Here is a 13,829-nt window from a genome sequence, read left to right on the forward strand (position 1 = left end):
TGCACCCCAATACAGGAGCACCAATATATGTGAAACAAATTCTAACAGAATTAAAGGAGGAAATAGAATGCAATGCATTCATTTTGGGAGACTTTTAACACACCACTCACCCCAAAGGACAGATCCACCAGACAGAAAATAAGTAAGGACAGAGAGGCACTGAACAACACAAACAAATGGACCTAATAGACATCTATAGAACTCTATATCCAAAAGCAACAGGATACACACTCTTCTCAAGTGCACATGAAACATTCTCCAGAATAGACCAAATACTAGGCCACAAAAAGAACCTCAGTAAATTCCAAAAGACTGAAATTCTACCAACCAACTTTTCAGACCACAAAGGTATAAAACTAGAAATAAATTCTACAAAGAAAGCAAAAAGGCTCACAAACACATGGAGGCTTAACAACATGCTCCTAAATAATCAATGGATCAATGACCAAATTAAAATGGAGATCCAGCAATATATGGAAACAAATGACAACAATAACACAAAGCCCCAACTTCTGTGGGACACAGCAAAAGCAGTCTTAAGAGGAAAGTATATAGCAATCCAGGCATATTTAAAGAAGGAAGAACAATCCCAAATGAATAGTCTAATGTCACAATTATCAAAATTGAAAAAAGAAGAACAAATGAGGCCTAAGGTCAGCAGAAGGAGGGACATAATAAAGATCAGAGAATAAATAAATAAAATTGAGAAGAATGAAACAATAGAAAAATTCAATGAAAGCAAGAGCTGGTTCTTTGAGAAAATAAACAAAATAGATAAGCCTCTAGCCAGACTTATTAAGAGAAAAAGAGAGTCAACACACATCAACAGAATTAGAAATGAGAAAGGAAAAATCAGGACGGACCCACAGAAATACAAAGAATTATTAGAGAATACTATGAAAACCTATATGCTAATAAGCTGAAAAACCTAGGAGAAATGGACAACTTCTTAGAAAAATACAACCTTCCAAGACTGACCCAGAAAGAAACAGAAAATCTAAACAGACCAATTACCAGCAACAAAATTGAAGCGGTAATCAAAAAACTACCCAAGAATAAAACCCCCGGCCCAGATGGATTTACCTCGGAATTTTATCAGACATACAGAGAAGACATAACACCCATTCTCCTTAAAGTTTTCCAAAAAATAGAAGAGGAGGGAATACTCCCAAACTCATTCTATGAAGCCAACATCACCCTAATACCAAAACCAGGCAAAGACCCCACCAAAAAAGAAAATTACAGACCAATATCCCTGATGAATGTAGATGCAGAAATACTCAACAAAATATTAGCAAACCGAACTCAAAAATACATCAAGAGGATCATACACGATGACCAACCAGGGATGCAAGGATGGTACAACATTGAAAAACCCATCAAAATCATCCACCACATCAACAAAAAGAAGGACAAAAACCACATGATCATTCCATAGATGCTGAAAAAGCATTCGACAAAATTCAACATCCATTCATTATAAAAACTCTCAACAAAATGGGCATAGAGGGCAAGTACCTCAACATAATAAAGGCCATATATGATAAAACCACAGCTAACATCATACTCAACAGTGAGAGGCTGAAAGTTTTTCCTCTGCGATCGGGAACAAGATAGGGATGCCCACTCTCCCCACTGTTATTCAACGTGGTACTGGAGGTCCTAGCCACGGCAATCAGACAAAGCAAAGAAATACAAGGAATTCAGATTGGTAAAGAAGAAGTCAAACTGTCACTATTTGCAGATATCGTGATATTGTACATGAAAAACCCTAAAGACTCCACTGCAAATCTATTAGAACTAGTATTGGAATTCAGCAAAGTTGCAGGATACAAAATTAACACACAGAAATCTGTAGCTTTCCTATACACTAACAATGAACTAATAGAAAGAGAAATAAGGAAAACAATTCCATTCACAATTGCATCAAAAAGAATAAAATACCTAGGAATAAACCTAATCAAGGAAGTGAAAGACCTATACCCTGAAAACTACAAGACACTCTTAAGAAAAATTAAAGAGGTCACTAACAAATGGAAACTCATGCCATGCTCCTGGCTAGGAAGAATTAATATCGTCAAAATGGCCATCCTGCCCAAAGCAATATGCAGATTTGATGCAATTCCTATCAAATTACCAACAGCATTCTTTAATGAACTGGAACAAATAGTTCAAAAATTCATATGGAACCATCAAAGACGCCAAGTAGCCAACGCAATCCTTAAGAGGAAGAATAAAGTGGGGGGATCTCGCTCCCCAACTTCAAGCCCTACTACAAAGCCACAGTAATCAAGACAATTTGGTACTGGCACAAGAACAGAGCCACAGACCAGTGGAACAGAATAGAGACTCCAAACATTAAACCAAACATATATGGCCAATTAATATACAATAAAGGAGCCATGGATATACAATGGGGAAATGACAGTCTCTTCAACAGATGGTGCTGGCAAAACTGGACAGCTACATGTAAGAGAATGAAACTGGATCACTGTCTAACCCCATACACAAAAGTAAACTCCAAATGGATCAAAGACCTGAAATTAAGTCATGAAACCATAAAACTCTTAGGAAAAAACATAGGCAAAAATCTCATGGACATAAACATGAGTGACTTCTTCATGAACTTATCTCCCCGGGCAAGGGAAAACAAAGGCAAAAATGAACAAGTGGGACTGTACCAAGCTAAAAAGCTTCTGTACAGCAAAGGACACCATCAATAGAACAAAAAGGTATCCTACAGTATGGGAGAACATATTCATAAATGACAGATTCGATAAAGGATTGACATCCAAAATCTATAAAGAGCTCACACGCCTCAACAAAATAATAAAATATACAAAATAAAAAAAAACACAAATAATCCAATTAAAAAATGGGCAGAGGAGCTGAATAGACAGTTCTCTAAAGAAGAAATCCAGATGGCCAACAGGCACATGAAAAGATGCTCCACATCACTGATCATGAGAGAAATGCAAATTAAAACCACAATGAGATATCAGCTCACACCAGTAAGGATTGCCATCATCGAGAAGACAAACAACAAATGTTGGCAAGGTTGTGGAGAAAGGGGAACCCTCCAACAGCGCTGGTGGGAATGTAACCTAGTTCAACCATTGTGCAAAGCAGTATGGAGGTTCCTCAGAATGCTCAAAATAGAAATACCATTTGACCCAGGAATTCCACTTCTAGGAATTTACCCTAAGCATGCAGCACTCCAGTTTGAAAAAGACAGATGCACCCCTATTTTTATCGCTGCACTGTTTACAATAGCCAAGATATGGAAGCAACCTAAATGTCCATCAGTAGATGAATGGATAAAGAAGATGTGGTACATATACACAATGGAATATTACTCAGCCATAAGAAAAAAAGATCCTACCATTCGCAACAACATGGATGGAGCTAGAGGGGATTACTCTCAGTGAAATAAGCCAGGCGGAGATAGACAAGTACCAAATGATTTCACTCATATGTGGAGTATAAGAACAAAGGAAAACTGAAGGAACAAAACAGCACCAGAATCACAGAACCCAGGAATGGACTAATAGTTACCAAAGGGAAAGGGACTGGGGACAATGGGTGGGAAGGGAGGGATAAGGGCGGGGAGAAAGAAAGAGGGCATTACGATTAGCATGTATAGTGCATGGGGGGCACGGGGAGGGCTGCGCAACACAGAGAAGACAAGTAGTGATTTTACAGCATCTTAGTATGCAGATGGACAGTGACTGTGAAAAGGTATGTGGGGGGGACTTGGTGAAGGGGGAACCTAGTAAACATAATGTTCTTTCTGTAACTGTAGATTAATGATACAAAAAAAAAATAACCCTATTCTTAAGATAGAACTTTAAAGAAATTATTAATCACCTGTATACTTCATACCTTATACTGACCCCCACTCAAAAAGGCCCTAGAAACCCCAAAACCCTAAACCTTTAAGTGTGCCTCCTGAGGCCACCCACACCCCCATTTGAGTGTCTACTGTCTTATCAAATAAACTTTCCTGTTGCATAAGCCTATTGCAAATTAAAAAAAAGAAAAACACAAAAAATCATGACAACAGAAAAGAAGCAACTCATAACATACAAGGGATCCTCAGTAAGATTATCAGTTGATTTCTCATCAGAATCTTGGAGACTAGAAGAAAGTAGGTCAAAAAATTCGTCAAAAATGTCTTAACCAAGAATTCTGTATCTGAAAAAACTGTCCCGCAAAAATGTGGGTGAAATTAAGATATTCCCAGATAAAGAGAGACTGAGGGAATTACTTCTACACTTGCCAAGCAAGAAATGCTATATAGGGAGTCCTTTAAGTTAAAACAAAAGAACACTAGATAGCAAATTTGAGGACATATGAAGTCAGGAGTGTAATTCCCCCAGCTTTATTATTCCTTCTCAGGATTGCTTTGGCTACTCAGGGGTCTTTGGTGGTTCCATATGAATTTTAGAACTGTTTGCTCTAGTTCGTTGAAGAATGCTGTTGGTATTTTGATAGGGATTGCATAGAATCTGTAGATTGTCTACGGCCATACCACCCTGAACGCGCCCGATCTCGTCCGTCTGTAGATTGCATTAGGCAGGATGGCGATTTTGACATTAATTCTTCCTATTCATGAGCACGGGATATGTTTCCATTTGCTGGTATCTTTTTTAATTTCTCTAAAGAGTGACTTGTAGTTCCCAGAGCATAGGTTTTTCACTTCCTTGGTTAGGTTTATTCCTAGGTATTTTATTCTTTTTGATGCAATTGGGAATGGAATTGTTTTCCTGATTTCTTTCTGCTAGTTCATCATTAGTGTACAGGAATGCAACGGATTTCTGTGTATTAATTTTGTATCCTGCAACTTTGCCGAATTCAGATATTAGCTCTGGTAGTTTTGGAGTGGAGTCTTTATGGTTTTTTATGTACAACAGCATGACATCTGCTAACAGGGAGTTTGACTTCTTCCTTGCCATCTGGATGCCTTTTCTTTCTTTGTGTTATCTGATTGCTGTGGATAGGACCTCCAGAACTATGTTGAATAAAACTGGGGAGAGTGGGCACCTTTGTCTTGTTTGCGATCTTAAAGGAAAAGCTTTCAGCTTGTCGCTGTTAAGTATAATATTGGTTGTGAGTTTGTTATATATGGCATTTATTATGTTGAGATACTTGTCCTCTATATCCATTTTGAGTTTTTATCATGAATAGATGTTGAATTTTGCCAAATGTTTTTTCAGCATATATGGAGATGATCATGCGGTTTTTGTCCTCCTTTCTGTTGATGTGGATGATGATGGATTTTTTAATGTTGTACCATCCTTGCATCCCTGGTTTGAATCCCACTTGATCATGATGGATGATCTTTTTGATGTATTTTTGAATTCGGTTTGCTAATATTTTGTTGTGTGTTTGAATCTATGTTCATTAGGGATATTGGTCTGTGATTTTCTCTTTTTGTGGTGTCTTTGCCTGGTTCAGGTATTAGGGTGATGCTGGCCTCATAGAATGAGTTTGGGAGTACTCCCTCCTCTTCTACTTTTTGGACAACTTTAAGGAGAATGGGTATTAGGTCTTCACTAAATGTTTGGTAAAATTCATTGGTGAAGCCATCTTGTTTTTTATTCATTCAGTGACTCTTGTCTTTTGATTGGTGCATTCAGACCATTTACATTTAGGGTAATTATTGATAGGTATGTACTTATTGGTATAGAAGGCTTTAGATTTGTGGTTACCAAAGGTTCAAGGTTAACTTCCTTACTATGTCTAACTCAACTCACTTAGTATGCTATTACAAACACAATCCTAAAGGTTTTTTTATTCCTCCTTTTTTTTCCCTTCTCCATTCTTTATATATTAGGCACCATATTCTGTCCTCTTTGTCTATCTCCTGATTGACTTCGGGGGTCACTGATTTAATTTTGCATTTGCTTAGTAATTAATTGCTCTACTTTCTTTACTGTGGTTTTATTATCTCTGGTGACAGCTATTTAGCCTTAGGAAGACTTCCATCTACACCAGTCCCTCCCAAAGACACTGTAGAGGTGGTTTGTGGGAGGTAAGTTCTCTCAACTTTTGCTTATCCAGAAATTGTTTAATCCCCCCTTCAAATTTAAATGATAATCTTGCCAGGTATAGTGTTCTTGCTTTGAGGCCCTTCTGTTTCATTGCATTAAATATATCATGCCACTCCCTTCTGGCCTGTAAGGTTTCTGCTGAGAAGTGTGATGATAGCCTGATGTATTTTCCTTTATATGTGATCTTTTTTCTCTCTGGCTGTTTTTCAAAGTCTGTCCTTATCCTTGATCTTTGTCATTTTAATTATAGTCTTGGTGTCATCCTTGGGTTCGCTGTTTTGGGAGATCTATGCACCTCCATGGCCTGAGAGACTCTTTCCTTCCCCAGATTGGGGAACTTTTCAGCAATTAGTTCCTCAAAGACACTTTCTATCCCTTTTCCTCTCTCTCCTTCTTCTGGTACCCCAATGAGTATTGTTCCATTTGGATTGGTCAGTTCTCTCAGCATTCTTTCATTCCTAGAGATCCTTTTTACTCTCTGTGCGTCAGCTTCTTTGTATTCCTCTTCTCTTATTTCTATTTGATTTGTGTCTTCAACTGAATCTAATCGCTTTTAAAACCCTACATTGTGTTCAACAATTGGATCTCTGTCCTAAATTCGTTTCTGAGTTCTTGAATTTTTCTGTACCTCCATGAGCATGTTAATGATTTTTATTTTGAAATCTCTTTAAGGAAGATTGATTAGTTCCGGCTGTCTTGATCCTTTTTCTGGTGTTGGTGAGATTTTGCTTTGAACCAGGTTCCTCTGACGTCTCATTTCTTTATGGCGCCCTCTAGTGCCCAGAAGTTCTACTCTGTGTAGCTGCTCAGCCCCTGGAGTGATCTTGGGGGGTTGCAAGATAGCTGTGCTGATGCCTTGGGGGAGCAAAGAGCTGTTTCCTGCTTCCTGGCTGCCATGCCTTTCTCCACTGCCATGCCCAGTGGGCCAAACACACAGGTATAAGTCTCTATTGCTTTGCATTTGTAGCTGCTGTCGGTATGGCTTCCCTCTGGCTGGCCTAACACCAAGACAGGGTTTGCCGGTTTGCGGGCCAGGTGTGGGCAGGGAGGAAGGCAGGCGCAGCAGGCTGAGCATCACGGAGGGAGGCCTTGGAGCTGTGCAGCCAGCCAGGGGGTGGAGTGCCTGAAGATCCTGAAAGTTCCCAACCCTGTTCTGTCTGGCGCAACCCTCTTTTCTGGTGCTTTTTCAGGATTAGTTGTATTAATTATATTGTATTATACGTAGTTTTAGGAGGAGGTCTCTGTCTCACCTCTCATGCTGCCATCTTTAATCCCATCCACCTAAACTTTCCTACTTTTAAGTTCTGTGTTGGTTGGGTCCTCTAGGAAGCGGATGCTGAGAAAGAGGGCAAAGCATTTTCTAGGGAGTACTTTTCTTGTGAAAGGAAAAGGGAGGAAGAAGGATTAGGCATACAGAGCCTTCAGTACACAACACTGATTGCCAGGCTGTCCATGTTGGGCAGAGATTGCTAGGCCCTCATGCTACAGTGTTGCTCAGTCATTTGTGGGGTCCACGCCAAGAACAGCGTGACCTCAGCTCCAAAGTTCAGGTGAACTTGGAAGAGTCATCAGTTGAAAGTCATTATCTAACCACAATGTAGCTTTTATTTATTTAACAATTATTAAGCTTTAGTCATATACTTTTGTACGATCAAGCCTCTGTATCTTAGACATACCTTCCTCACATTAACATTATAAAAATATTCTCCTATATTTTCTTCTAATATATTTAAAGTTTACTTATAATCCATGTTATATGGTGTGAATCATAAATATAAGCTGGTAGAGGTATAAATGTATTCATTTCTAAATAGACATCCACTTGCCCCACCAGCCTTTGCTGAGCTCTTGGTGTTTCCCACTTCTTTGGTAGGCTATCTCAATCTTAATAGTACTGAAGTGTGCACTGCAGCAATCTAGAATCCACACAAGTGACAGACAGATAAAAACCACAGAGAAACCATAACTTGCAAAATGTACCCTGACTCACAGAACAAACTGTACCAAACCAAAACTGATGTTCATCACAAACTCTCCAAGTTAAAGCGCTTGTAACACTAGTTTGTTACGACAGACCTAAATATATTCTACCACAAAACTAGATAAACTCACTCAGGAGTAACATAAACAGACTCATACATTCTAAAAAACAAGAACATCATTTGTTACAGTAAATCCCTAGCTTATAAATTCTGATAATCCCTGCCAATTCCATTTTATGACTAACTCCAGTCCCCAGACTTAACCTAACAACCCCACACCACTCCATTCTGAGATGCCTCACACAATTCCTTAGTGTTATGTTCTCCTTTTCTGCAAAGGAAAACATGTCTTTGAGTACAGGTGTGTTCCTGTTGGTCTTTAAGGCAATGACTTTTACTTTTTTTACTGTAAATTTAAACCAGAAAAAAGAATACTATCTCAATAAACAAAAAAATTGACGGTTCTCTGAAAGCAGAGAAAGAGGACAGTGAGAAGTTAATGGAAGACATGACCTCAGACAACAGCCACAGCCCAGATCCAAAGCAGAATACTGCCTTAGATGGTGAGAACCTGAAGAAGGGTTTTCTTGCCCCATGACCATGAAGTCAAGGAGTGGCCTGTGGACAACAGACAGGGAAACTGGAGATGGTACTTAATCAAAACTAAAAATATTTGTTCATCAAAAAACATAAGATAATTAAGAGACCACCACCAGAAAAGATTTGCAAAGCTTGTATCTGATTAAAGTCCTGTATCTAAAAATATATATAGGCATCTTATAACTTGGTAATAAGTAGCTCAATTTTTAAAAAATGGACAAATTATCAAAGTGTATTTACAAATAGCAAACAAGCACATAGACAATTGCAACCAAACCAAATGTACATTTATGCTACTATGAGGTACCAACATACACCATTGAGGATAACTAAATGAAAAAGACCACCTGCACAAGTGCTGCTGATGGTGTGGGGTTAACAGAACTCTCACTGCTGGTGACAATGGAAAATGGGTGCAGTTATCTGGAAAACAGGATGGCAGTGTCTTACAAAGGTAATATCCACCTACTGCATGGCCCAACAATTCTCCTGGTATTTACCCAGGAGAACTCCCAAGTTCAAAGACTTGTACTTAAATGTTCATAAGAAGCTTTTTTCATAATAGCCTGAAACTGGAAACAACCCAAATGTCTTTCCACTGGTAAATGGTAAGTTGTGATCTATCCATAGAATATGACTTAATAAAAAGAGCAATTTGATATATGAGTCATAAGAATATGGATAACTTGCACAATCCATGGACTAAGTTAAAGATTCCAGACAGAAAAGGTTATATTCTTTCTTACCATTCATGATATTCTGGAAAAGGCCACAGTATAAAAGCAGAAAACAGATTATTGGAGGCTGGAGGTGGTGGGGAGAGGCTTAACTGCAAAGGCCATGAGGGAACTCTGGGGGGGGTGATAAAAATGTTCTGTATTCTGAGACTGGTTGTGGTTACACAGCTGTATACACTTTACAAAACAAACTCATGAAATTGTACAATTAAAATAGTGAATATATTGTATGTAGATTATACATAAAGTATTTTTTTAAAGCTATTCCTTATCAAAATTACAAATGCACACATTCTTGGGCCCAATAATTCCATTTCAAGAAACTTATTCTAGATATACTTGCACATTTAGAATAATCTGTGCACAAGGTTGTCATATCATTGTTTGTGAAGCCTCACTAATGGGAACGGGGTAGTTGGGGTGGGAATAGGAGGGAGACTTTGCTTTTGTAGTTTTTGGACTTTTAGTAACTGAATGCATTCATAACTTAGTTTTTTTAAAAAGACCGTAATTTTTAGTGATTTCTATGGTCCAGATGAGAGATACTGGTGGCCCAGCCAAGGGTCTCCTCAGCTCAGGGCAGCTGCTTACTTACCAGAGGCCCCAAGCAGGTTACTTCCCTCTCCTCCAGTCTGTGAAAAATGCCTCATTTCTAGTCTTCCCATGTCTCTGGCTGAGTGTCATCCAGGGTTTTTCCAAATCCCAGGAAACCCTCTGAAGGTTGGTTCTCTCTGCCCATCTTTCCTCTCACACTTAGTTGAGGATGCCCCAGGTCATGTAACTTCTTTCTGTCTGGTGACAGAGTAATGCCCAGCCCACGGTGGGTGCTTGGGGTGGTATTTGACAAAGCAACCAGCAGATGGCAACATACCATGTTTCCTGGAGGCCAAACCTAAGAAGCCACATCTATCCTTATGGTAGCCACTTAGCCACATCATGATGACCCTTGAGCATGTGAAATGTGGCTAGTCCCAATTAAGACCGTCTTACATGGAAAATACTCAATAATTTGAAGGCAGTATGAAAAAAAACATCAAGTATCTCATTAACAATGTTTTTATTTTGGTTAAATGTTGAAACAATATTTTAGATATGCTGAGTTAAATAAAATATATTAAAATTTTCAACTGGTTTCTTTTTACTCTTTTGAATGTGACTACTAAAAAATTTAAATTTACACATGTGGTTCACATTATGTCTACTGGACAGTGCTGTGCTAGACCCTCTGTAAAACCTCCAAAGCAGAATCGGCAGAGCCAAAGAGCTGGTGACCTGCCTCTGCGCCAGGATGGAGAGCCACATGGCATGTGGATGTCACAGAATGCTTTCACCATGACAGAGAGATGATCTCAGAGGTCCATATCACAGCAAGGTCCTGACAGTAATCAGGAGCCTCTGACCATCCTGGTTGCCCCTCCCCTTAGTTGGGTCTCTGGGGAGTCTGTGTGGGAGAAGGCAACCCCCACTGGGAACCGGCATGCCAGCCAATATGCACACTTTACCTGAATCTTCTCACTGACCCCTTGTATCACCCCCATTTCAATGAAGAAACAGGATCAGAGAATTGGTGGGCCTGCCCATATTCCCCAGTGGATGACATGTAGAGCTGTAATTAGATGTCACCAGAGGCGAAGTGTACCTTCCCCTGATCACACTGATGTCCTAGCAAGCTCACCGTCATCTCCAAGAGAGGAAGACTCTCCGACTCTCCTTCCACATGCTCTCTGCTATGTTGGAAATACAGACTGCGACTCAGTGAGGTCCTTTCTATTCATGATTTACCTGTGCTTCCTTGAAGGCACAAACTGAGTGGCTTAACTCTCAGGTGAGATCCACACACTGGACAAGTGAAGAGTAGTTGGTTTGTGTCCTCTGACCATACTGGGTGTAAATGGAATGTGCCAGAAGGAAAACTGTCCCAAGCAAAGGCCAGGGCAGAAGGCTTTACTGGCCAGACCCTGTGCTATCCACTTTTCTTAACACTACATCACTTAATCCACATAGTACCCTCTGAAGTAGGTGCTATTAGCCCCAATTTATAGTTGAGTGAACTGAGGCATGGAGAGATTTCTATGTGGACAAGCAGAAGTTGAGATCTTGCCATCATACTCTACACCGTTCAGTCTTCAGGCTGTGGTAACTTAAAAATCAGTTCAAGTCTGCAGACAGTACCTTTCTGATGGCAGGTGAGGCCAGGCCTCCCAGAGGTCACAATAGGAATGAAGTGGGAGAGGAATACTGAAAATCTACTCCAGACAGAGTGACTCCTGAGACAGTCGGGTGAAACCAGGAATGAGATCCCTGCAGAGCACAGATGGCCACATCTCTACCTCTCAAACCACTTTTGAGATTCTTCTTCACCACTGAACGAGAACCAGGCCTCTTAGACCTGTGTCTGTGGTCTGAACAGTCCAGCTGTGGGTAACGCTCCAGTTTCACCTTCCACAGCACGTATCTTTCATGCACCCCAACAGTCCGCTGATTCCTGTACATACAACCTTGTTTCCATGTCTCTACATGTCTCCTGATCCTTGCTCCCATTATCTTCCCCAAGAAATGCCCTCTCCCACACAACGCACAATAGCCCCGTCCATCTTTAATGTCAGTTTACCCATTGTTCAGGGCACAGCCAGGGCTCACATAAGCTAGGCATAATAATGAGGTGCACTTGGCAGGTCAGTTTTGTGCAGGGCTGTCAGGAATCCTGAATGCTGGGATACTTAATCTAGTGTTCCTGACATTGAAGAGCGAGCAAAGGTTTTGGGCATGAAAAACCTTTAAAGCTTGTTTTGGCATATGCAACAAAGGTTAGGTGGAGAGTCCAGGAAAGCTATTTACTTACTGGTGATTCCAAACAATGCCTTTGGCATCACAGATGGGCCTAGGCTTGATGCAAACTGACCACAAAGCCTTTGGCAAGTCACTTCCAGCATGCCATCACACAGTATTTAACTCTTCTCTGTGGGATGATAGGCAATTTTTATTCCCAGGTTACAAAGAAACCAAGGCTTTGGAGGATTATACTAGTTCTCTTACATCACACAACTAGAAATCCATAGACTATATCTCTGCAATAAGGATAGTGCAGATGCCTACAGGGCTCAACCAGGATATCCATCAAATAGTAAGCTCCAGGTGAGAAATGAGGGGCCCAAACCAGAAAGTGGAGGTACCAATGGAAAGGTGGCCTGGGCTTCATAGATACTGAAGCAGTGGAAAAAACAAGACTTTATCATTAGTGGTAACATATGCACCTGGACTGTACATTTCATGGAGTTCATTCACATTCATTATTCCAGAAAAATCTCCCAAGAGACTTTTGAGCACACAGAACAGGGAATTTCCCCTATTTTAAGTAAAGCAACAGAGGCATTTCCGGTAGAGGGCAGCACCACTCCAGCACATTTTCCTAGTGCTTTTCCTATGGCTGTGCTCATCAGGACACTTGGGAGTGCAGTGCAGCCAATTCGACTCTACTCAGCTTAGACAAAAGGGGAACTTCAATGGAAGGATGAAAGGGCAGTAGTGCCATCACTTACTTCCTCAGAGGCAACTGGGACTGGGACACAAAAGACATCAGGACCTTCCACCCTTGCTTAGGACACAGAAAGTCACAGGGAAATCTCTCTCTTACCCCAAGAACAATGACAAAAGCTGGATGACCTAAAAAAACCCTTGTTTAAAATAGTTTAGCCCAACAGAAAACTGAGGTTACTGAAAAACCAACTAAGCTAAAACACAAAAAGTGACAGACCTCTCTCGAAAGAAATACTGCAATTATTTTATCATTCAAACAGCAGTATCGCCACAAACATGAGTAGGAAGAATTTTTGAAGGCCAAATGTGGGCTGAGAGTTTAGAATCTTAAGCAACCCCAGATATAAGAGGCGTGAACAGGCATCAGACAGCTGTTTTCAATGGGCTTTCATTAATAAGAGTTCCCAAGAAAAACTAGGGGCAAAGCAACACAGCTGAAAGAGACTCTCTGAGGCACAGATCAGAGACTGCTGAAGATACTGGGACAAAGTAGAAAAACTAAGAGGAATCCCACAGGATTTCTGAGCCTTATACTAGCATAAAGCAGTGGCAGTATACAGCTGAGATAAGGCTGAAGTCTGGGGGCAGAGTGGGAGAACTGAGGGAACTTTAAGACACTCTGGGTCTTACAAGAAATAGGAAGCAATGGCAGTTTGTAGCAGTTATCATCAAGAGGGGAAAAGAGTCTTGATGTAGAGATGGCCTCAAAACTGGAATTACCAGAGAGAAACTTTGATGATGAATGTTTTAAGGAATCTACTGGAAAGAAAGGACAATGTGAACAATGGGGAATTTTTATATATAATAATAATACATCATAACCAAGTGGGTTTATACTAGAAATGCACTGTTCATTTAACATTTAAAATCAATCACTGCAACACCCCATATTAAAAAGCTAAAAAAGAAAAAAGATCACT

This window comes from Manis pentadactyla, chromosome 3, assembly GCF_030020395.1.
Source record: "Manis pentadactyla isolate mManPen7 chromosome 3, mManPen7.hap1, whole genome shotgun sequence".
Taxonomy (NCBI): domain Eukaryota; kingdom Metazoa; phylum Chordata; class Mammalia; order Pholidota; family Manidae; genus Manis; species Manis pentadactyla.